The sequence below is a fragment of the Pristiophorus japonicus genome, chromosome 3 (assembly GCF_044704955.1).
Source record: "Pristiophorus japonicus isolate sPriJap1 chromosome 3, sPriJap1.hap1, whole genome shotgun sequence".
NCBI classification, from domain to species: domain Eukaryota; kingdom Metazoa; phylum Chordata; class Chondrichthyes; family Pristiophoridae; genus Pristiophorus; species Pristiophorus japonicus.
The window spans coordinates 319,672,554-319,697,030 of record NC_091979.1 but is presented as its reverse complement, the minus strand read 5'-3'; the positions used below and the strand labels follow the sequence as shown (position 1 = coordinate 319,697,030).

Sequence of the window (24,477 nt, the reverse complement as noted above, 5' to 3'; positions counted from 1 at the left end):
AGACCGGCGATCTGTGAGAAAGGACAGTGTTCCATTGATTAAGAATTAGATAAGATAAGACCTTTCTTTGTTCCAGTTTGATTCTGTGTCTAAAGTGCTAATGTATAGCAGTCCATCACCAACAACTTTCCCAGGCTGGAATGTTGTGTGAAACTGGTGGCTGTGGCTTCCGAAACCATCGGGGCAGAAACTTGTTTGCTCCACTCGGCCGGCACAAAGTGGGTGCTGGAAATAATCCCTGCGCCCAATCAGGTAGGCCCAAGGCACGATCGTAATTGGGCCTCGGGTATCATCTGAATAATTGGGATGAGTTGCCGGCACATGACCCGCCTTCAGAGGCAGCTCATCCGTTGGGTTCAACACCATTTGGGGCTGTTTGTCACACTGGCAGCAGACCTGAAGTAAGTCCTGCAAGAGGAGGGGAAGAGGAGACTGGGGAGATCAACCATGGAGCTGGCAACAGCCTGCAGCTGTGCTGTGGAACTGGGAGGAACACCCTTGCTCCTCTGGGCTCCATATTTAAGTAAGTTTTCAAAAGAAAAACCTTTTTTGTTGGCAGCCACTGGCTAGGCCACAGCAAGCCTGAGCAGAGCTGACCTTGTCCCATCAACGCTAATTTCTACAAGGGGTTGTTAAAAAAATCATTAAGAATATCATTAACATATTTAAGGAGCCTAATGCCTGTTTAAGGTGGACTCATATGACGCCTGAATATTATCTGTGGCCAAAATGGAGTCCTTGGGGAGCAGGACACAGCCCAGTGAAATTGGTCCTCTTTCCCAATGCTTGGTGTGGACCAACTTGGGAGCATCTAACTCTCACTAGAATTCAGCTAGGCATGACTGAACCTTGAGAAAATCAACATGCAAAGCTGGAATTATCCCATGCAGTACTGAGAGAGTGCTGCACTCTTGGATGAGACGTTAAACCGAAGCCCCATCTGCGCTCTCAGGTGAAATGGCACTATTTTGAAGAAGAGCAAGAGAGTTCTCCCTCGTGTCCTGGCCAATATTTATCCCTCAACCATCATCACTCATAAACAGATTGTCGCATTGCTGTTTGTGGGAGCTTGCTGTGTGCGAATGGCTGCCGGGGTTCTTACATTACAACAGTGACTACACTCCAACAGTACTTCATTGGCTGTAAAGCACTTTGAGACAACCTGAGGTCATGACAGGCCCTTTAAAAATATAAGTCTTTGGACCGAAATTGCCCTGTGCCCCGCTTGGGGGTGGCAACTTTCTGGGCCTGGGACTTTTACCGCCCGGGCCAGAAGTCCTGCCCCGGTGTGCAATTGGGCTTTGTGCCCCTCAAATGAGGCGGAGCGGTGTCTGAGGTGCTCCCCCTCGTTGGAGGGGTGCTCCTGGTGCACCACTGCGGCGCTGAGGTCAGTGCCACATGAGAGGTCACTGCTGGGCCGCATGATTCCGGGACGGTCGAAGGTCGGCTGACAAAATAAAACGCTGACCCAGGGCGCACACAGCCTTGCTGGGCGGATGTCAGCGCCACACGAAGCTAGCGCTAACATTGGCTCGTGTCAGCCTTGTGGCCCTCAGGGCAATTTCCCCCATGGGCCGCAAAGGCTAACCGCGGGGCCCGACGCTACTGGCAAATCACCCCCCAAAATCTCAGGGTGGACGAAAAGGCCATTGCTCCCCCGTTAGCGCTCGCGGAGGTGCAAAAGAGCGGCAATTTTGGCCCCTTTCTCCCTGGTTGGGTGGGTTAAATTTAAAGATGTTTGATGTCTCATGTACTGAGACTGAGGACACAGACTAATAAAGACCATCGGTAGGAAAAGGCAAAATGGGTGTTTAGTAACAAATATGGCTGGAGTTTGGTGTTGGTTAAATAAATGTCCTTTGCTCAACCCGAGTCAGAGGGAGCCACGCTGGGGGAGCCTGGCGAAGGGCTAGATGGTGGAGAGTGGTCAGATAATATATATTTGTTCAAAACTTCCACAACCAAACAAGCCATTAGTAACGAATTAATTATTTATTGTCAAGCTTTTAGAAGGAGAGATTTGATCCGGCTGTTGTAGGGAGGAGGTCGGAAGCAAAAACAAAAAAAAACAAACAAAAACAAACAAAAAAAAAGTAGTGAACTGATGTCCTTGGTTAGACACTCCTCCGAGAAGCAGAGAGTCGGGCTTTAAACAGCCAGGCACTGGGTGCACACGCCTCCCTCCGGGCTAAGTGGATTTCTGCACCATGTGCTCCGGATCGCAGTTGTTAAGAACTTTTCTGAATGCCAGTCTGTTTTTTATTGATAAAGCGAATGTTTCACTGCACGGTGCGTCTGACTGACTGGATCTCCCGGCTGCAGAAATCCTTTTGAAGGGATGAACAAACTATAAAGAGTATTTTCTTCTGTACCAGAACTACAGGAGGGATGGACCGAGGGCGCTCACTTTGTTTTTCTGGTAGTGTTTCAGCTGCAACTCGCTGCATTGACGTTTGGCAGGTGAGAGGGTTGCCTTACACTTTGCATTGCGGTTCTGTCACTATTTTCACGGTGCAGTTTGCCTGAGAAATGTTCTGCGATGGACGTGTTCTGTTTTGAGGCATGAAATGGGATCGAACCCGCGGTGTGACACCTCGCGCTGCTGTGTCAGATCAAACTGTATTTAGGCGTAAGTATAGCTCAGTGTTGCCTGAAAATACTGGCAAGGAGCGCAGCTGCTGGAGGTTTAGAGAGGGCTTTCTCAAACTGCAACCTCTGCATGGCCGCATATGGGGGGGAATTACAAGATACTTGCAATATATTTGCTGTTTGCTGAAGTTGTCTGGATAACTCGTGCATATACGAGTACATTCGATATTTTATTTGCTTCAATTGCATTGGAGAATGACTTTAATCCCTTAATGAGCGGTGATCTTGTATATAGCAACTTGTTAAAGGAAAAATGAGTCTGGACTATTACTTTAATTTAACCATGTGAGTGCAACTAAGAGACACTGCTTCAAACGAGATATGTTGGGATTGATATCAGGAAATGTGTCACTCACAGAGTGACCATTACGTGGAACAATCTTTCCAATAGAGTACTGAAGGCTTAAAACCCTGGAATCAGCCATAGTTCAGTGGTAGCACTCTCACCTCCACGCACAGGCATCTTCCATCCTTCAGTATGTAGTTCGGGACCTACAATGTCAAGGCCCTCATTGAAACACCTGTGAACTCATCCCTTTTTGGTATGGAAGCAGGTCAGCCTCGATAGGAGGGACTGCCTAATAATAAAACTCTCACCTCCACCCTGGAGACTTGAATGCACAATCTAGGCTGACGCTCCAGCGCAGTACTGAGCGAGTGCTGCACTGTCAGAGGTGCCGTCTTTCAGATGAGACATTAAACCGAGGTCCTGTCTGCTCTCACAGATGGATGTAAAAGATACCTTAGCACTATTTTGAAGAAGAGTAGGAGAGTATATTTATCCCTGTAAAGTTATGGCTGTAAAGCGCTTTGGGATATCCTGAGTTCATCAAAGATATATAAATGCAAGTCTTTCTTGACCAAAAATTGGATGCTACATTGGGGGTTGTTATAATCTTTGGATGGATGAATTAGATAGGCTCAATGGCGTTTCATAATTATCTTGTTGTTTTAAAAAGCAATTGGCCAGAGCGCAGAAAAATCAAATCAAAACTTTGTTATATCTTACATAGGAAGTGTCACTGTGTATGTGATTGCTCAGGTCCCTCCTAGGGACCATTCAGCTCAGTTTTGTTTCTATGTACTTTGTATGAGATCTACTGCAAAAGACAATGTCTTGAATTCTTTATAAAGATTTGTTACTTATTGGTTCCCTCCCTTAAGTTTAATTGCTTCCTTGCCTGAGGCTGACCTGTCTTCTATTCCTCTTCTAATCATTGGTAATTAACCACTAAATTTGCATGATACTGATCCAACTTTTCCAGGAAGCAACATTTTCAGAAGTACTTATTTTATCTAGGCATGGAGTTTGGAAACTGTATAAACAGGCCTTTATGAACTCTTCCACGTTTTGAACGGAAAGAATGGAGCAGTATTAATCCAGGGTACATAACTGCCGTCGTTCATTTTGAATTGATTAGTGCAACGGTCGAAGTGTTCAAATAATTTTATTCTCCAACCTACCCGTGTTATTGAAAAGATTCAGTTTGTTCCATTGCTGCTTTTATAAAAATCTGGAACGACTCAGGAAAGTATCGCTGAAAGATTCAAAGTGAAGCTGGTGCCATGTAAAGCTGTTGGAACACTTTGAAAGAAAATAGTGACAAGTAGCTGAGGTGTCAACCAACTGTTTTAGGAGGAATGACTGGGGGTGGGCGGGGGAGGGTAGAAACTTTGTAAAGGCAGTCATTAGAAAATTAGACAGTTAGAACTTTGGAAACTTTATTTAAAACTCAGTCTTTTCAGCAGTGCTGTTTTCTGAAGCATTTAAACAATGTGGTTCCTGTTAGGATCTCTCTTTCTGAACATCACACTGTTACCACGAGGTGCTTCTGAGCCCGGTAAAGTTTGTGTATAGAAATATATTCACTTCTGATAGAGTCCATCACTAATTTAGTTGAAGCTCTTTCATCTGGGGTAAATCTGATCTGTAGAGTGCTAAATAACACAATCAGACTGGGGTGATATCAGCTGAGGAGGATGATTGAGTTATCGAGACAGTAACACTGTGGCTTGGTATAGCTGAAGAGGAAATTTCCATTATTTTTTTATTATTCATTCACGGGATGTGGGTTTCGCTGGCATTAATTGCCCATCTCTAATTGCCCTTGAGAAGGTGGTGGTGAGCTTGCTGCCTTGAACTGCTGCAGTCCGTGCGGTGAAGGTGCTCCCACAGTGATGTTGGGCAGGGAGTTCCAGGAATTTGACCCAATGACGATGAAGCAACAGCGATATATTTCCAAGTCAGGATGGTGTGTAACTTGGAGGGGAATTGGAGGTGATGGTGTTCCCATGCGCCTGCTGCCCATGACCTTCTAGGTGGTAGAGGTTGTGGGTTTGGCAGGTGCTGTCGAAGTAGCCTTGGTGAGTTGCTGCAGTGCATCTTGTAGATGGTGCATACGATACGCCGGTGGTGGAGGGAGTGAATGTTTAATGCGGTGGGGATGGGGTGCCAATCAAGAAGGCTGCTTTGCCCTGGATGGTGTCAAGCTTCTTGAGTGTTGTTGGAGCTGCACTCATCCAGGCAAGTGGAGAGTATTCCATCATGCTCCTGACTTTGCCTTGTAGTTGGTGGAAAGCCTTTGGGAAGTCAGGCGGTGAGTTTACCTGATGAAAGATTATGGCCTGGGGTTTCTGCGTTCCATGTGTGATGTAATTGCTTCAGAGGAAAATCTCCTCTTTAAGGGACCAGCAGATGGGGCAGTCCATGATAGAATAATCATACCTGGAGCCTGGATGGAGTGAGACTGATGGGCTGAGATACCTTGTATCTCTCTGGGTTTTCTTGAATGCAGCAAAATCGACTTTTCTTTTTCATAGATAAGCTGTAGTAGCTAAGTTGACACTTGCTGGTGAGCTAGACCAAAATTCAGCAGTAATTTGATACAAAACCTGGAGACAGATATTCCTGAGTAACAGCTGCCTGGACACCTGCAATAATAACACCAAGGTCAGTGTGTGAAAGGAAGGATAAGGAGAGAACCTATTCAGGGAAGGAATAGAGAGAGATGGAGAATTGGGAAAAGGGAGAGAGAGAATACTGCGAGTCTCTCACCAAAGAGGAGAGCGAGCGAAGGGAGTGAGACCATTTTGGACAAAGAGTATAAAGATGGAAGAACAAATGGCAGAGAAAAACGGGGCATACATAAGCAAGTGAGGAAAAAGTGCTATTGTGGGGGTAGGAGGAGAGAACGTGTTGGAGATAGGTGGACCTTGTTGAGATGGAAGCAAGAGAGAGCAATTGTGGGAGAAAATGTATTTATATCTCTCCCAGTATTTTCTGAGTATGCTGTCTGAGAGCAGGGCCTGGCCCAAATCTTCAGCCTCAGTGTCAAGTTGGAGTTGTGGAGCTAGTGCAGAGTGTGACAGGGGGAGGGAGGGAGGCGGGGCACACAGGATCTATGAGATATGTATAAGTACAAGGATGATGTTTCAGCCCTGAATACTAAACCCTTTATCCTTGAACAACAATCGGGTTGGACATGGACACGTGGATTGAAGATGATAATGAGGGTAAATGAATGAGCGACAGACAGAGAAAGAGGAAGATAGAGTGGAAGTCGAACAGAAAAACAGTGAAAGGGAGACAAATACAAACAGTTACAGGAAAAGATAGAAAGCTTTTATAGTTTCGTGTTGTGTAGCGAGAAACATTGTCAAGCGGGTGGCAGAGAGAGGAATTCTTTGTAGGAAGAGGAGGTCCTGTTTGGAAGGGAAGTGGGTTGGGAGGGGCATGGGAGAGAGTTGCTGCTGAGGGAGAGGAGAGTGGAGAGTAAAATTGAGTGGTGTGTAAAACAGATGGCCAATATGATACTGCCAGGTTTACTCGCCAGAGTTGAAAGTTCAGCCCAATGTTACTGATAAAATGAAGAATCAATTTTTGTAATCTTGCTAATATGAATAACTTTCTATTGAAATAATGTTGACTTATAGTTTTTCTATTAATTGAACCACTCCTGATAAAAGAGATTTTATGTGCAATTATGTCATATTACTAATGTAATTATATACTTACCATAAGTTTTATTCCTTGAAAAGTAGTTGATGAATTTTTGGGATATATGGTTAACGTTACTGTGAAGAGAGATCAAAATAAGGGACAAAATCCACTTGATTGTGGAACATGTAATCGAAAGCTGACAATCGGCTCAGCAAAATTCCAGCTGTTCAAAAATACAACATTGAATGACGTTAGATCGACAGACACAAAGAACTGTTTCACAACAGGCTGATCCATTGCCTCACTAGTGCCTAAAGAAATCAGTAAATATCACAAAAAAGCTTTAATATTATTTGTGCCATGATCAGTGAATAGTGCAGACCAGATTGTGCATGCCTGGAGTATTGTAAAAAACTTTAAACTTAAAGCAGTGATGGTGTAAGCACTTTAGTTGTGACTCAAGATACTCGCGAAGCCCATAGAAACATAAAAACATAGAAAATAGGTGCAGGAGTAGGCTATTCGGCCCTTCGAGCCTGCACCACCATTCAATAAGATCATGGCTGATAATTCACCTCAGTACCCCTTTCCTGTTTTCTCTCCATACCCCTTGATCCTTTTAGCCGTAAGGGCCATATCTAACTCCCTCTTGAATATATCCAACGAACTGGCATCAACAACTCTCTGCGGTAGGGAATTCCACAGGTTAACAACTCTCTGAGTGAAGAAGTTTCTCCTCATCTCTGTCTAAATGGCCTACCCCTTATCCTTAGACTATGTCCCCTGGTTCTGGACTTCCCCAACATTGGGAACATTCTTCCTGCATCTAACCTGTCCAGTCCCGTCAGAATTTTATATGTTTCTATGAGAGCCCCTCTCAACCTTCTAAACTACAGTGAATAAAGGCCCAGTCGATCCAGTTTCTCCTCATATGTCAGTCCTGCCATCCCGGGAATCAGTCTGGTGAACCTTCGCTGCACTCACTCAATAGCAAGAATGTCCTTCCTCAGATTAGGAGACCAAAACTGAACACAATATTCCAGGTGAGGCCTCACTAAGGCACTGTACAACTGCAGTAAGATCTCCCTGCTCCTATACTCAAATTGTCTAGCTATAAAGGCCAACATACCATTTGCCGCCTTCACCGCCTGCTGTACCTGCATGCTAACATATAAAATGCTAACTTTCAATGACTGATGTACCACGACACCCAGGTCTCGTTGCACCTCCCCATTTCCTAATCTGCCACCATTCAGATAATATTCTGCCTTCATGTTTTTGCCAGCAAAGTGGATAACCTCACATTTATCCACATTATACTGAATCTGCCATGCATTTGCCCATTCACCTAACCTGTCCAAGTCACCCTGCAGCCTGTTAGCATCCCCCTCACAGCTCACACCGCCACCCAGCTTAGTGTCATCTGCAAACTTGGAGATATTACACTCAATTCCTTCATCTAAATCATTGTTGTATATTGTAAATAGCTGGGGTCCCAGCACTTAACCTTGCGGCATCCCACTAGTCACTGCCTGCCATTCAGAAATGGACCCGTTTATCCTGACTCTCTGCTTCCTGTCTGCCAACCAGTTCTCTATCCACGTCAGTACATTACCCCCAATACCAGGTGCTTTAATTTTGCACATCAATCTCTTGTGTGGGACCTTGTCAAAAGTCTTTTGAAAGTCCAAATACACCACATCCACTGGTTCTCCCTTGTTCACTCTACCAGTTACATGCTCAAAAAATTCTAGAAGATTTGTCAAGCATGATTTCCCTTTCATAAATCCATGCTGACTTGGACCGATCCCGTCACTGCTTTCCAAATGTGCTGCTATTTCATCTTTAATAATTGATTCCAACATTTTCCCCACTATTGATGTCAGGCTAACCGGTCTATAATTACCCGTTTTCTCTCTCCCGCCTTTCTTAAAAAGTGGTGTTACATTAGCTACCCTCCAGTCCATAGGAACCGATCCAGAGCCAATAGACTGTTGGAAAATGATCACCAATGCATCCATTATTTCTAGGGCTACTTCCTTAAGTAATCTGACTATCAGGCACCGAGGATTTATCGGCCTTCAATCCCATCAATGTCGCTATCACAATTTCCTGCCTAATAAGGATTTCCTTCAGTTCCTCCTTCTCACTGGACCCTCGGTCCCTTAGTATTTCTGGAAGGTTATTTGTGTCTTCCTTCGTGAAGACAGAACCAAAGTATTTGTTTAACTGGTCCGCCATTTCTTTGTTCCCCATCATAAATTCACCTGAATCTGACTACAAGGGACCTACGTTTGCCTTCACTAATCTTTTTCTCTTCACATATCTATAGAAGCTTTTGCAGTCAGTTTTTATGTTCCCAGCAAGCTTCCTCTCATACTCTCTTTTCCCCCTCCTAATAACACCCTTTGGCCTCCTCTGCTGTATTATAAAATTCTCCCAGTCCTCAGGTTTGCTGCTTTTTCTGGCCAACTTATATGCCTCTTCCTTGGATTTAACACTAACCTTAATTCCCCTTGTTAGCCACGGTTGAGCCACCTTCCCTGTTTTATTTTACTCCAGACAGGAATATACAATTGTTGAAGTTCATCCATGTTATCTTTAAATGTTTACCATTGCCTATCCACAATCAACCCTTTAAGTATCATTCGCCAGTCTACCCTAGCCAATTCACGTCTCATACCATCGAAGTTACCTTTCCTTAAGTTCAGGATCCTAGTCTCTGAATTAACTGTGTCACTCTCCATCTTAATAAAGAATTCTACCATATTATGGTCACTCTTCCCCAAGGGGCCTCGCACAACAAGATTGCTAATTAGTCCTTTCTCATTACACATCACCCAGTCTAGGATGGCCAGCCATCTAGTTGGCTCCTCGACATATTGGTCTAGAAAACCATCCCTAATACACTCCAGGAAATCCTCTTCCACCACATTGCTACCAGTTTGGTTAGCCCAATCAATATGTAGATTAAAGTCGCCCATGATAACTGCTGTATCTTTATTGCACACATCCCTAATTTCTTGTTTGATGCTGTCCCCAACCTCACTACTACTGTTTGGTGGTCTGTACACAACTCCCACTAGCGTTTGGTATTCCGTAGCTTCACCCATACCGATTCCACATCATCCAAGCTAATGTCCTTCCTTACTGTTGCATTAATTGCCTCTTTAACCAGCAACACCACCCCAACTCCTTTTCCTTTCTGTCTATCCTTCCTAAATGCTGAATACCCCTGAATGTTGAGTTCCCAGCCTTGGTCACCCTGGAGCCATGTCTCCGTGATGCCAATTACATCATATCCATTAACTGCTATCTGCGCAGTTAATTTATTCACCTTATTCCGAATACTCCTCGCATTGAAAGCTAATTGCTCCATTCTGGAAATATCAGCGGACCATTTGCATGTAGTAGCTGTAAAAGCATCAATCTTGCCTCAACTTCCATTAAAATGAATATTAGTTAATGTAATCTACCAACATTCCCTCGATTCTGGGAATGTCCCAGTGGATTGGAAAACCACAAATGTAATGCCCCTATTTAAAAAAAGAAGGCAGACAGAAAGCAGGAAACTGTAGACCAGTTAGCCTAACATCCGTCATTGGGAAAATGTTAGAGTTCATTATTAAAGAAGCAGTAGCAGGACATTTGGAAAAGCATAATTCAATCAAGCAGAGTCAACATGGTTTTATGAAAGGGAAATCATGTTTGACAAATTTGCTGGAGTTCTTTGAGGATGTAATGAGCAGGGTGGATAAGGGGGAACTAGTGGATGTGATGTATTTGCATTTCCAGAAGGCATTTGATAAGGAGCCACATAAAAAGTTACTGCACAAGATAAAAGCTCACGGGGTTGAGGGTAATATATTAGCATGGATAGAGGATTGGCTAACTAACAGCAAACAGTGGGTCAGGATAAATGGGTCATTTTCCGGTTGGCAAACAGTAACTAGTGGGGTGCCGCAGGGATCGATGCTGGGTCCTCAACTATTTACAATCTATATTAATGACTTGGATGAAGGGACCCAGTGTAATGTAGACAAGTTTGATGATGATACAAAAATGGGTGGGAAAGCAAATTGTGAGGAGGGCACAAAAAATCTGCAAAGGGATATAGACAGGACAGTGAGTGGGCAAAAATTTGGCAGATGGAATATAGTGTGGGAAAATGTGAGGTTATCCACTTTGGCAGAAAAAATAGAAAAGCAAAGTATGATTTAAATGCAGAAAGTTTGCAAAGTGCTGCAGTACAGAGGGACCTGGGGGTTCTTGTGCATGAAACATAAAACATTAGTTGCAGGTACAGCAAGTGATCAGGAAGGCAAATGGAATGTTGGCCTTTATTGCAAGGGAGATAGAGTACAAAAGCAGAGAAGTCCTGCTACAACTGTACTAGATATTGGTGAGGCCACACCTAGAGTACTGTGTACAGTTTTGGTCTCCGTATTTAAGGAAGGATATCCTTGCATTGGAGGCTGTTCAGAGAAGGTTCACTAGGTTGATTCTGGAGATGAGGGGTTTGACTTATGAAGATAGATTGAGCCTATACCCATTGGAGTTCAGAAGAATGAGAGGTGATCTTATTGATACATATAAGATAATGAGGGGGCTCGACAAAGTGGATGCAGAGAGGATATTTCCACTCATAGGGGAAACTAAAACTAGGGGACATAGTCTCAGAATAAGGGGCTGCCCATTTAAAACTGAGATGAGGAGAAATTTCTTCTCTGAGGGTTGTAAAACTGTGGACTTCGCTGCCCCAGAGAGCTGTGGAGGTTGGGTCATTGAATATATTTAAGGTGGAGATAGACAGATTTTTGAGTGATAAGAGTTATGGGGAGTGTGCAGGAAAGTGGAGCTGGGTCCACGATCACATCAGCCATGATCTTATTGAATGGCGGAGCAGGCTCGAGGGGCCAAAATGGCCTACTCCTGCTCCTATTTCTAATGTTCTTATGTTCATCTCATATTTTCAGTATTTGGACTGGACAACAAAATAGGTAGCTAGCCTGAGCAAGTGGAGAGTTTCATGTAGAAGAAGGAAAGAGCTTGCATTTATATAACGCATTTCACAGCTAAAGAATTACTTCTGAAGTTTCATCACTTGTTAACGCAAAGAAATGCAAATGGCAATTTGCACAAAGCAAGACTCCACAAACAGTGAATGGGGTAAATGACCAGTTAATCTGTTTTGGTGTGTCAATTTTTGGCTGATAACATTTCAGCCAAGCAGTTGGGGACATTTTACTATGTCAAAGGTGCTATATAAATGCAAGTTGTTGTTATTTGAGGGATCAAAGTTGGCCAGGACTCCTCCATATCCTACTTCAAATAGTATCATGGCGGTGGGGGAGAATCTTTCATGTCCACCTGAATAGGCAGTAGAAGCAGGGCAGTGTCCTCGGCCCACCCATCTTCAGCAACTTCATCATTGACCTTCCCTCCATCATAAGGTCAGAAGTGGGGAAGTTTGCTGATGATTGCACAGTGTTCAATTTGATTCGCAGCTGCTCAGCAAATGACGCAGTCCATGCCCGCATGCAGCAAAACTTGGATGACATCCAGGCTGGGGCTGATAAGTGGCAAGTTACATTCGTGCCACATAAGTTTAAGGCAATGACCGTCTCCAACAAGTGAGAGTCTAACCACCTCCTCTTGATATTCAATGGCATTACCATCGCCGAATCCCCCACCATCGACATCCAGGGGGTCACCATTGACTAGAAACTTATTTGGACCAGCCACATAAATACTGTGGCAGCAAAAGAGGGTCAGAGGCTGGGTATTCTGCTGCGAGTGTCTCACCACCTGACTCCCCAAAGCCTTATCGCTATTTACAAGGCACAAGTCACAAGTCACAAGTGATGGAATATTCTCCACTTGCCTGGATGAGTGCAGCTCCAACAACACTCAAGAAGCTCAACACCATCCAGGACAAAGCAGCCCGCTTGATTGGCATCCCATCCACCACCTTCAACATTCACTCCCTCCACCACCAGAGTACCATGGCTGCAGTGTCTACCATCTGTTGTAAGGCTGTCTTGCTCTTTTCGCTTTGTTGCTTTAAACGTCAAATTACGCACACACTCAGTTGTAGTAAAGGCAGGATCGGGTCTTTTATTTAGACATTCATACTAAACAAACCCAGTGTGAAAGTTACTGAGATACTTCACAAAGGCAGCTCTCTGCTTGCTCCGAGTTCTGTGGCTGCTTGTGACACACCTTCCGAGATTCCAGTGTCTGGTGTTCAGTGTCTAAACTCATCTTTATACCAAAAAAAGCCTTTGAACCCTTATTTCTTTTATTTAGACATTTAGACAATTAACATGCAGGTGATGTAGAATTGTCCTGAAATCATGGCTAACTGCTTTCTGAATTACTGTACACAAACCAGATCGTTTAACATACAGATGATGTCATCAAATTATTATTCGCCTAGTAACATAGAAACATAGAAAATAGGTGCAGGAGTAGGCCATTCGGCCCTTCGAGCCTGCACCGCCATTCAATGAGTTCATGGCTGAACATGCAACTTCAGTACCCCATTCCTGCTTTCTCGCCATACCCCTTGATCCCCCAAGTAGTAAGGACTACATCTAACTCCTTTTTGAATATATTTAGTGAATTGGCCTCAACAACTTTCTGTGGTAGAGAATTCCACAGTTTCACCACTCTCTGGGTGAAGAAGTCTCCCTGTTTTTACCACCAAAGTGGATAACCTCACATTTATCCACATTATACTTCATCTGCCATGTACATTTCTGCAGCCTCATAGCATCCTCCTCGCAGCTCACACTGCCACCCAACTTAGTGTCATCCGTAAATTTGGAGATACTACATTTAATCCCCTCGTCCAAATCATTAATGTACAATGTAAACAGCTGGGGCCCCAGCATAGAACCTTGCGGTACCCCACTAGTCACTGCCTGCCATTCTGAAAAGTACCCATTTACTCCTACTCTTTGCTTCCTGTCTGACAACCAGTTCTCAATCCATATCAGCACACTACCCCCAATCCCATGTGCTTTAACTTTGCACATTAATCTCTTGTGTGGGACCTTGTCGAAAGCCTTCTGAAAGTCCAAATACACCACATCAACTGGTTCTCCCTTGTCCACTCAACTGGAAACATCCTCAAAGAATTCCAGAAGATTTGTCAAGCATGACTTTCCTTTCACAAATCCATGCTGACTTGGACCTATCATGTCACCTCTTTCCAAATGCACTGCTATGGCATCCTTAATAATTGATTCCATCATTTTACCCACTACCGATGTCAGGCTAACCGATCTATAATTCCCTGTTTTCTCTCTCCCTCCTTTTTTAAAAAGTGGGGTTACATTGGCTACGCTCCACTCCATAGGAACTGATCCAGAGTCTATGGAATGTTGGAAAATGACTGTCAATGCATCCGCTATTTCCAAGGCCACCTTCTTAAGTACTCTGGGATGCAGTCCATCAGGTCCTGGGGATTTATCGGCCTTCAATCCCATCAATTTCCCCAACACAATTTCCCGACTAATAAGGATTTCCCTCAGTTCCTCCTTCTTACTAGACCCTCTGACCCCTTTTATATCTGGAAGGTTGTTTGTGTCCTCCTTAGTGAATACCGAACCAAAGTACTTGTTCAATTGGTCTGCCATTTCTGTTCCCAGTTATGACTTCCCCTGATTCTGACTGCAGGGGACCTACGTTTGTCTTTACTAACCTTTTTCTCTTTACATATCTATAGAAGCTTTTGCAATCCGTCTTAATGTTCCCTGCAAGCTTCCTCTTGTACTCTATTTTCCCTGCCCTAATCAAACCCTTTGTCCTCCTCTGCTGAGTTCTAAATTTCTCCCGGTCTCCGGGTTCGCTGCTATTTCTGGCCAATTTGTTTGCCACTTCCTTGGCTTTAATACTATCCCTGATTTCCCTTGATAGCCACGGTTGAGTCACCTTCCCTTTTTTATTTTTACGCCAGACAGGGATGTATAATTGTTGTAATTCATCCATGCGGTCTCTAAATGTCTGCCATTGCCCATCCACAGTCAACCCCTTAAGTACCATTCGCCAATCTATCCTAGCCAATTCACGCCTCATACCCTCAAAGTTACCTTGCTTTAAGTTCTGGACCATGGTCTCTGAATTAATGTTTCATTCTCCATCCTAATGTAGAATTCCACCATATTATGGTCACTCTTACCCAAGGGGCCTCGCACAATGAGATTGCTAATTAATCCTCTCTCATTACACAACACCCAGTCTAAGATGGACCATTTCCCATATCTCGGGAGCCTCTTATCAACAAAGGCAGACATTGATACGGAGATTCAACATCGCCTCCATTGCGTCAGTGCAGCCTTCAGCCGCCTGAGGAAAAGAGTGTTTGAAGACCAGGCTCTCAAATCTACCACCAACTCATGGTCTACAGGGCTGTAGTAATACCTGCCCTCCTGTATGGGTCTGAGGCGTAGACGATGTACAGAAGGCACCTCAAGTCGTTGGAGATATATCACCAACGATGTCTCCGCAAGATCCTACAAACCTCGTGGGAGGACAGGTGCACCAACATCAGTGTCCTCGACCAGGCTAACATCCCCAGTATTGAAGCACTGACCACACTCGATCAGCTTCGCAGGGCAGGCCACATAGCTCGCATGCCAGATATGAGATTCCCTAAGCAAATGCTTTATGCGGAGCTCCTTCATGGTAAACGCGCCAAAGGAGGACAGCGGAAACGTTATAAGGACACCCTCAAAGCCTCCCTGGTAAGGTGCGGCATCACCACTGACACCTGGGAGACCCTGGCCGCAGACAGCCCGAGGTGGAGAAAGTCCATCTGGGATGAGCTCTTTGAGTCTCGACGCAAGGAGCATGAAGAGGCCAGGCGCAGGCAGCGAAAGGAGCGCGCGGTAAACCAGCCCGATCGACCCTTTCCCCCGTCGAATGTCTGTCCCACCTGTAACAGGGTCTGTGGCTCTCGTATCGGACTGTTCAGCCATCAAAGAACTCACTTTGGGAGTGGAAGCAAGTCCTCCTCGATTCCGAGGGACTGCCTATGATGATGATGTTTGTGACTGGAAGGCTGTTTCCAGTGGGGTTCCGCAGGGCTCAGTACTAGGTCCCTTGCTTTTTGTGGTATGTATCAATGATTTAGACTTGAATGTAGGGAGTATGATTAAGAAGTTTGCAGATGATACTAAATCCGGCTGTGTGGCTGATAATGAAGAAGAAAGCTGGAGACTGCAGGAAGATATCAATGAATTGGCCAGATGGGCAGAACAGTAGCAAATTAAATTCAATCCGGAGAAGTGTGAGGTAATACATTTAGGGAGAGCTAACAAGACAAGGGAACACACATTAAATGGTCGGACACTGAGAAGCGTAGAGGAACAAAGGGACTTTGGAGTGCAGATCCACAGATCCCTGAAGATAGCAGGCCAGGTAGATAAGGTGGTTAAGAAGGCATACAGAATACTTGCCTTTATTAGCCAAGACATAGAATACAAGAGCAGGGGGGTTATGCTTGAACTGTATAAAACATTAGTTAGGTCACAGCTAGAGTACTGTGTGCAGTTCTGGTCATCACATTACAGGAAATATGTGATTGCACTAGAGAGGGTACAGAGGAGATTTTGAAGGACGTTGCCTGGACTGGGGAATTTTAGATATGAGGAAAGCTTGGATAGGGTGGGTTTGTTTTTTTTGGAGCTGAGGGGACACCTTATTGAGGTGTATAAAATTATGAGGGGCCTAGAGTGGACCCATTTCCTTTAGCAGAGGGGTTAATAACCAGATTGAAAGTAATTGGTTGGAGGTTTAATTTCTTCACCCAGAGGGTGGTGGGGGTCTGGAACTCACTGCTTGACAGGGTGATAGAGGCAGAAACCCTCACCACATTTAAAAAGTATTTGGATGTGCAATCAAAGTGCCATAACCTACAGGGCTACAGACCAAAAGCTGGAAAGTGGGATTAGGCTGGATAGTTCTTTGTCGGCCGGCACAGACACGATGTGTTGTAAATTTCTATGACTGATTCTATGATACATAACCCATATGATGAAACTGTAAAATCAGTCTCATATTTGGCCTGTATGATGATCCAGTAAAGTCAGACCTATATATAGTTTAAATGATGATGCTCAGTCCCATATAGAACGAACTCTCAAAGCCTCCTTGAAAAAGTGCAACATCCCCACCGACACCTGGGAATCCCTGGCCAAAGACTGCCCTAAGTGGAGGAAGAGCATCTGGGAGCGTGGTGAGCACCTCGAGTCTCATCGTCGAGAGCATGCAGAAATCAAGTGCAAGCAGCGGAAAGAGCCTGCAGTAAGCCAGACTCCCCACCCACCCACCCTTTCCTTCAGCCACTGTCTGTCCCACCTGTGTCAGAGACTGTAATTCCCGCATTGGACTGTTCAGTCACCTGAGATCTCACTTTTAGAGTGGAAGCAAGAATTCCTCGATTTGATGATGATGGAACTATTTTAAATTATACTATTAACCAAGTCCCCCTCTTGTTAAAGGGGCACAACAACTAGAATACTTAACAAATTAAATCAATATTTTGGTTTATGAGGGTGATAATGCACGCCAATCTCTCCGCAATCCTATATATAGCCAGTGCAAGTTCACGTGAGTTTAATGGGGAAACAAACTCATGTGAACCTTTGTTAAGTTATTCTACTGTGAACAGTTGCTCTGGGTTAGGTCCTTTCCTTGAGCAGTCAATGAGCGGGAGAGCAGCAGTCTGCACGGCCCCTGGCCTGCGAACACCATCGAAGCAGGCCGGGGAGCGGAAGGAGCAGCGCGGCAGCCTACCACTCCAGGGAGCAGCACGTGCTGGAGCAGGAGAGCAACGGCAGTGAAAATGGACGTCATCAAGGTCCAGGTCGGTGACTGGAGCGTGGGCAGGTACAGCAGGAACGGCGAGGTCGGGGCGAAGAAGCGGCGAGAGGCTGTAGAGGGATGTGATCAGGGCCCAGGAGAGGCGCGAGTTCGGGGCCCAGAAACAGCACGGGCCAGCCCACACTGCGATATGTGTGCGCACTAGGTCTGTGCAGCAGAGCAGGTCTCCAGTCGTCTTGGTTAGTCCTTGCCACTGGACCAAGACCTAGCTCTGTCAAGCCCGTGTGGTGGCTGGTGTTAAAAAAATCCACGCACAGGCATCTTCCACCCTTCAGCATGTAGTTCGGGACCTGGAGTATTAGGTCCTTCGTTGAAACACCTGTGAACTTTTTGACGTGGAAGCAAGTCACCCTCCATTCGAGGGACCCCTATGATGATGAGTGCGAATTGCCCCAGCCGGTTGCTGTGGGTTACCATTTCCCCCGAGGTGCTTTGCGCGGGGAGGGCGCTAGCTTCTGGTTAAGGTACACTCAAATACAGACAATGTCATGAATTACTATCCACAACTTCGATTCACACAGTAACAAGTTACACTCAAATACTCAACATTTCAATGGCTAAAAGGCACCATATCGTCTAGCAACCTGTTTTTAATCCGATCTTCAATCTTTCAACTTTTAAACCCTTTTGATTTCTCCAGACTGTGCCGAAGCGAAGAGTTCAGAACTGCTGGCTTGCACTTCCACACCAGCTATAAGATGCGTGGCAGCAACTCATAAAACGTTTTTCAGTGGCACTTCCCAAACTTACAAGCTCAACCACCCAGAAGGACAAGGGCAGCAGGCGCATGGGAACACCACCACCTGTACGTTCCCCTCCAAGTTACACAGTATCCTGACTTGGAACTATATCGGCCATTCCTTCATTGTTGCTGGGTCAAAATTCTGGAACTCCCTCCCTATCAGCGCTGTGGGAGCACCTTCACCTTCACCACATGGACTGCAGCGGTTCAAGAAGGCGGCTCACCATCACCTTGTCAAGGGGCAATTAGGGATGGGCAATAAATGCTGGCCCTGCCAGCCTCACCCACATCCCAGAATAATAAAGAAAACTCTTGGCTTAACATCCCAGCTGAAAGACGACACTAAGAATTCAGCACTCCTAGTACTGCAGTGAAGTACCAGCCTAAGTTTGTGTACTGAAGCCCTGGACTCAGGCTGGAACCCTCAGATCCACTCCACACTACCAGTGGGTCAAACTGACACTCTACCATCTGTATTGATCAAAATAATACTCATGAAATAAGTCCAAATACAGTACCCACAAAAGTACAAACAGAAATGTTTATATTATTGGATTAACCTCCTCATTCATGAAATTACCTGAACCAGTAAACCTTGCTGAGTTGGCAGTGCTATCTCACAATATGTAAACCCTCATAATAACTACAGAAAATCCTCAGCCGGTCGATCAGGGCAGCCATAATCGAAAAGGGAAATGAAGCTAATAACAACAACGTATTTATATAGTGCCTTTAACATAGTTAACCATCCCAGGATGCTTCACAGGAGTGTTAGCAGATAAAATTTGAACTTGGGCCACATACGGAGATATTTGGGCAGGTGAACAAAAGCTTGGTAAAGGGGTGGGTTTGGAGCGTCTTAAAAGAGGAAAGAGAGGTGGAGATTTAAATGGGACCTTTCATCAGAACTGTGAAGTGTCCCACATGAACCCTTAATCTCGCTTCTGCTTCCAGTGCTAACCAAGCTGATGTGCATTGTTTTATTTCAGATTTCCAGGGTTTGTACATTTTAATCTCTATCAGAACCAAACCCTTCTTGTGATAGGAGTCTAGAAATGACTCTGTGTGATACTCAGGTATACTTTAGTCTATTTAGGCCCAATTTTAACTCCTGATGGGAAGCTGGCCAGAGCAGACTGCATTCTCGCCCGGCAGTTTAAGTTGTAGGCCTGGCCCTTTTCTGTGACTCCTCTGCCGGCTGGTTTAAGATTACTTACCAATCAAAATAAAGTGGTTAGTGCTTCCATTAAATAGTGAATAAAGGAATGTTATATGAACATATTAAGCCAATACTGTTAACAATCATTTCTGGGCAGCCAGTCAAAACTGCGGATAATGAAATATGTAGTCACGATGACAGATGGAAATATTTTACTGGTCTGCAAAGTTAAAAGAAGATTCTTTTACTGAAATACTGTTGCTTTCTAATATAATTTTAGTGTCCGAATGGGGGTAATTTTAATCCCAGCGAGGGTAGGGATTAAAAATTTTAAAAAAATAGACAAGCAACCCCAACCCCCACTTCCGCTTTTAATGGAGGTGGGCTGGGTGGGTGACCAATCCGCTCGCAGGAGGTGGGACGTTCATTAAATCGTTTTAAGGAGGCTGCGTGCCTCCAGTTTAACTGAACTTTTAGTTTCAATGCCTGGAGGCCAGGTTTCCACAGCTGAAGGGATGCGTGATGGGCTGGATCCTTCATGTAAGTGCCTTTACAGTACAGCTTGTGGGCCAGGCGGAGCAGGAGTGTTTCCCTAGGCCCACTAAGCTGATCTCCCCCCGATCGGCCAACACCCCCCCCCCCCATGATGTCTGACTCTCATTCCCCCCCCACCATGATGTCTGAACACTCCCCCATGATGTCCGACACTTCTCCCCCCCCCCACCATGCTGTCTGAACCTCCTCCCCCGATGATGTCTGACTATCCCCCCCCCCCACCTCTCCGACCATGATGTCAGAAACCCCCCCCCCCCCATGATGTCTGACTCTCTGACTCTTCCCCGCCGATGTCTGAAGCCCCTTCGTGATGTCCGACTTCTCCACCCCCATGATGTCTGACCTCCGCCGCGATATCTAGTCCCTCCACGATGTCTGACCCTCCTCCCCCATTATGTTTGACTCTTCACCCACCCCCCACCATGATGTCTGACCTCCGCCCGCGGTATCTGACTCTCTCTCCCCCTCTCCAATGTCCAACTCTCTTCCACCGACCCCAGTGCATACATCTCTTCAGTCAGATAAATATTCATTCACCATACTCTCCGCCTCCTATCCCGTGGCCAATTATAAGAACATAAGAATTAGAAACAGGAGTAGGCCATCTAGTCCCTCGAGCCTGCTCCGCCATCAATAAGATCATGGCTGATCTGGCCGTGGACTCAGCTCCACTTACCCGCCCGCTCCCCGTAACCCTTAATTCCCTTATTGGTTATAAATCTATCCATCTATGACTTGAATACATTCAATGAGCTAGCCTCAACTGCTTCCTTGGGCAGAGAATTCCACAGATTCACAACCCTCTGGGAGAAGAAATTCCTTCTCAACTCGGTTTTAAATTGGCTCCCCTGTATTTTGAGGCTGTGCCCCCGAGTTCAAGTCTCCCCGACCAGTGGAAACAAGCTCTCCGCCTCTATCTTGTCTATCCCTTTCATTATTTTAAATGTTTCTATAAGATCACCCCTCATCCTTCTGAACTCCAACAATTAAAGACCCAGTCTACTCAATCTATCATCATAAGGTAACCCCCTCATCTCCGGAATCAGCCTAGTGAATCATCTCTGTACCCCCTCCAAAGCCAGTATATCCTTCCTTAAGTAAGGTGACCAAAACTGCACGCAGTACTCCAGGTGCGGCCTTACCAATAGCCTATACAGTTGCAGCAGGACCTCCCTGCTTTTGTACTCCATCCCTCTCGCAATGAAGGCCAACATTCCATTCGCCTTCCTGATTACCTGCTGCACCTGCAAACTAACTTTTTGGGATTCATGCACAAGGACCCCCAGGTCCCTCTGCACCTCAGCATGTTGTAATTTCTCCCCATTCAAATAATATTCCCTTTTACTGTTTTTTTTTCCCAAGGTGGATGACCTCACACTTTCCAACATTGTATTCCATCTGCCAAACCTTAGCCCATTCGCTTAACCTATCTAAATCTCTTTGCAGCCTCTCTGTGTCCTCTACACAACCCGCTTTCCCACTAATCTTTGTGTCATCTGCAAATTTTGTTACACTACACTCTGTCCCCTCTTCCAGGTCATCTATGTCTTTTGTAAACAGTTGTGGTCCCAGCACCGATCCCTGTACACCACTAACCACCGATTTCCAACCCGAAAAGGACCCATTTATCCTGACTCTCTGCTTTCATTTCGCCAGACAATTCTCTATCCATGCTAATACATTTCCTCTGACTCCGCGTACCTCTATCTTCTGCAGTAACCTTTTGTGTGGCACCTTATCGAATGCCTTTTGGAAATCTAAATACACCACATCCATCGGTACACCTCTATCCACCATGCTCGTTATATCCTCAAAGAATTCCAGTAAATTAGTTAAACATGATTTCCCCTTCATGAATCCATGCTGTGTCTGCTTGATTGCACTATTCCTATCTAGATGTCCCGCTATTTCTTCCTTAATGATAGTTTCAAGCATTTTCCCCACTACAGATGTTAAACTAACCGGCCTATAGTTACCTGCCTTTTGCCTGCCCCCTTTTTTAAACAGAGGCGTTACATTAGCTGCTTTCCAATCCGCTGGTACCTCCCCAGAGTCCAGAGAATTTTGGTAGATTGTAACGAATGCATCTACTATAACTTCTGCCATCTCTTTTAATACCCTGGGATGCATTTCATCAGGACCAGGGGACTTGTCTACCTTGAGTCCCATTAGCCTGTCCAGCACTACCCCCCTAGTGATAGTGATTGTCTCAAGGTCCTCCCTTCCCATGTTCCCGTGACCAGTAATTTTTGGCATGGTTTTATGTACCCAAGTTACCACTGTCCCTTTTTAATACTATGTAATTGTTTTTTATGTGGTACTTCATCTTATGCTTTTTGAAAGTCCATACTACTCTATATTAGCATGGATAGAGGATTTGCTAATTAACAGAAAACAGAGAGTCGGGATAAATGGGTAATTTTCCGATTGGCAAACAGTGACTAGTGGGGTGCCGCAGGGATCGGTGCTGGGTCCTCAACTATTTACAATCTATATTAATGACTTGGATGAAGGGACCGAGTGTAAGGTAGCCAAGTTTTTCTGATGATACAAAGATGGGTGGGAAAGCAAATTGTGTGTGAAGAGGACACAAAAAATCTGCAAAGGGATATAGACAGGACAGTGAGTGGTCAAAAATTTGGCAGATGGAGTATAATGTGGGAACATGTGAGGTTATCCACTTTGGCAGAAAAAATAGAAAAGCAAATTATAATTTGCATGGAGAAAAATTGCAAAGTGCTGCAGTACAGAGGGACCTGGAGATCCTTGTGCATGAAACACAAAAAGTTAGTATGCAGGTATAGCAATTAATCAGGAAGGCAAAAGAAATGTTGGCCTTTATTGCAAGGGGGATCGAGTATAAAAGCATAGAAGTCCTGCTACAACTGGTATTGGTGAGGCCACACCTGGAGTACTGTGTACAGTTTTGGTCTCCGTATTTAAGGAAGGATATCCTTGCATTGGAGGCTGTTCAGAGAAGGTTCACTGGGTTGATTCTGGAGATGAGGGGGTTGACTAGGTTGAGTAGGTTGGGCCTATACACATTGGAGTTCAGAAAAATGAGAGGTGATCTTATTGATACATATATGATAATGAGGGGGCTCGATAAGGTGGATGCAGAGAGGATATTTCCACTCATAGGGGAAACTAAAACTAGGGGACGTAGTCTTAGAATAAGGGGCCATCCATTTAAAACTGAGATGAGGAGAAATTTCTTCTGAGTGTTGTCATTCTATGGAATTCTCTGCCCCAGAGAGCTGTGGAGGCTGGGTCATTGAATATATTTACAGTGGAGATAGACAGATATTTGAGCAATAACGGAGTAAAGGGTTCCGGGGAGCGGGCGGGGAAGTGGAGCTGAGTCCACAATCACATCAGCCATGATCTTATTGAATGGCGGAGCAGGCTCGAGGGGCCAAATGGCCTACTCCTGCTCCTATTTCTTATGTTCGTCATCAACCCTCTCTGTTAATTCATCAAAGAACTCAATCAGGTTGGTCGGACACAATTTGCCTTTAACAAATCCATCTGGACCACAGGAGCAGATTGAACATTTCATACCAGAAACACACAAACTGGATATTGTTGGTGGAAGGAAAACACTTGATGAACCAAATGACTTGTTCTGTAAAGTTTTCTTATTACACCAGACATTAGCAATAACTTTGTTTCCAGGGAGGTGGTGTGAAACTAAAGCTGGCGTTAACGTGCACTCAGTGTAAACAAAAACCTGTACCAGACTCCTGTCTCCCGCTTTTAGTACCCGCAATTATCTCTGTAGGTTCTTCATTGAAGAGCCCCAAAAAACACTTTCTATGGGAGCAAATCACTTACCGGCGGCTTAATTTTAGCTTAAAAAGTGCTTCCCTTTCCCTCCTCCTCCCACCTTGATATTGTTCAGCTTTAATCAGACACTTGTTCACATCAGCATTTCCAGTTCAGGGCTGTCTTCTTCGGTTAAACATTCACAGCTCGTCTGCGTTACACCACATGAAGTGAAACCTGAAACGTTAAAAAAAAGTTTTACCTGTAGAGGGTCGCAAGACACTCACTGACTTTAGATCGGGATAATTAACAAAAAAGTTAACCTAAAAATAAATAGATTTCAACTCCCCCCCCCCCCAACCCCCTTCTCTCCCCTGCCCAATACCCAGAGATACTCCCTCACTCCCAGGGTCTGGGCCGGGCTGGGCCTCGTAGTATTCATTAAGATGATGCAGGTGCTAAAAGTTCAGGTTTTCAAAATATGTAAAAAAAAATAAGCATATAAATGGCTTGGCGACAGTTTCCATAAGCAGACTATATCACTTATGAGCTGAGAAACAGCATCTTTTACTCTCTGAGACACTGAGCTATTGCAGCTCAGGTCAAACAGTTAACCCTGATCATGGTGAATCATTTACTGAAGAACCTGTAGGATATGCATTACATCTCCTGTAGGACAGTCACTATATCTCGGAAGGCAAAAAGTATTCACAACTCGAGAATACTTTCGACATATTGTACTACTGTCCGGATGGCGTCATATTTTACAGGACCGGA

The 24,477-nt window shown here is 44.9% G+C and overlaps 1 protein-coding gene across 1 annotated transcript in view; it reads left to right on the top strand.

The window, feature by feature from the left end:
• Positions 1-2,171: 2,171 nt before the first annotated feature.
• The window catches only part of LOC139259615 (monocarboxylate transporter 12-like), a 131,093-nt gene continuing 108,787 nt past the window's right edge, over positions 2,172-24,477 (top strand). Inside the window, exon 1 of the mRNA XM_070875100.1 lies at positions 2,172-2,460. The gene's annotated coding sequence lies outside the window, so the exon portion shown is untranslated. The remainder of the gene's footprint in view (positions 2,461-24,477) is intronic.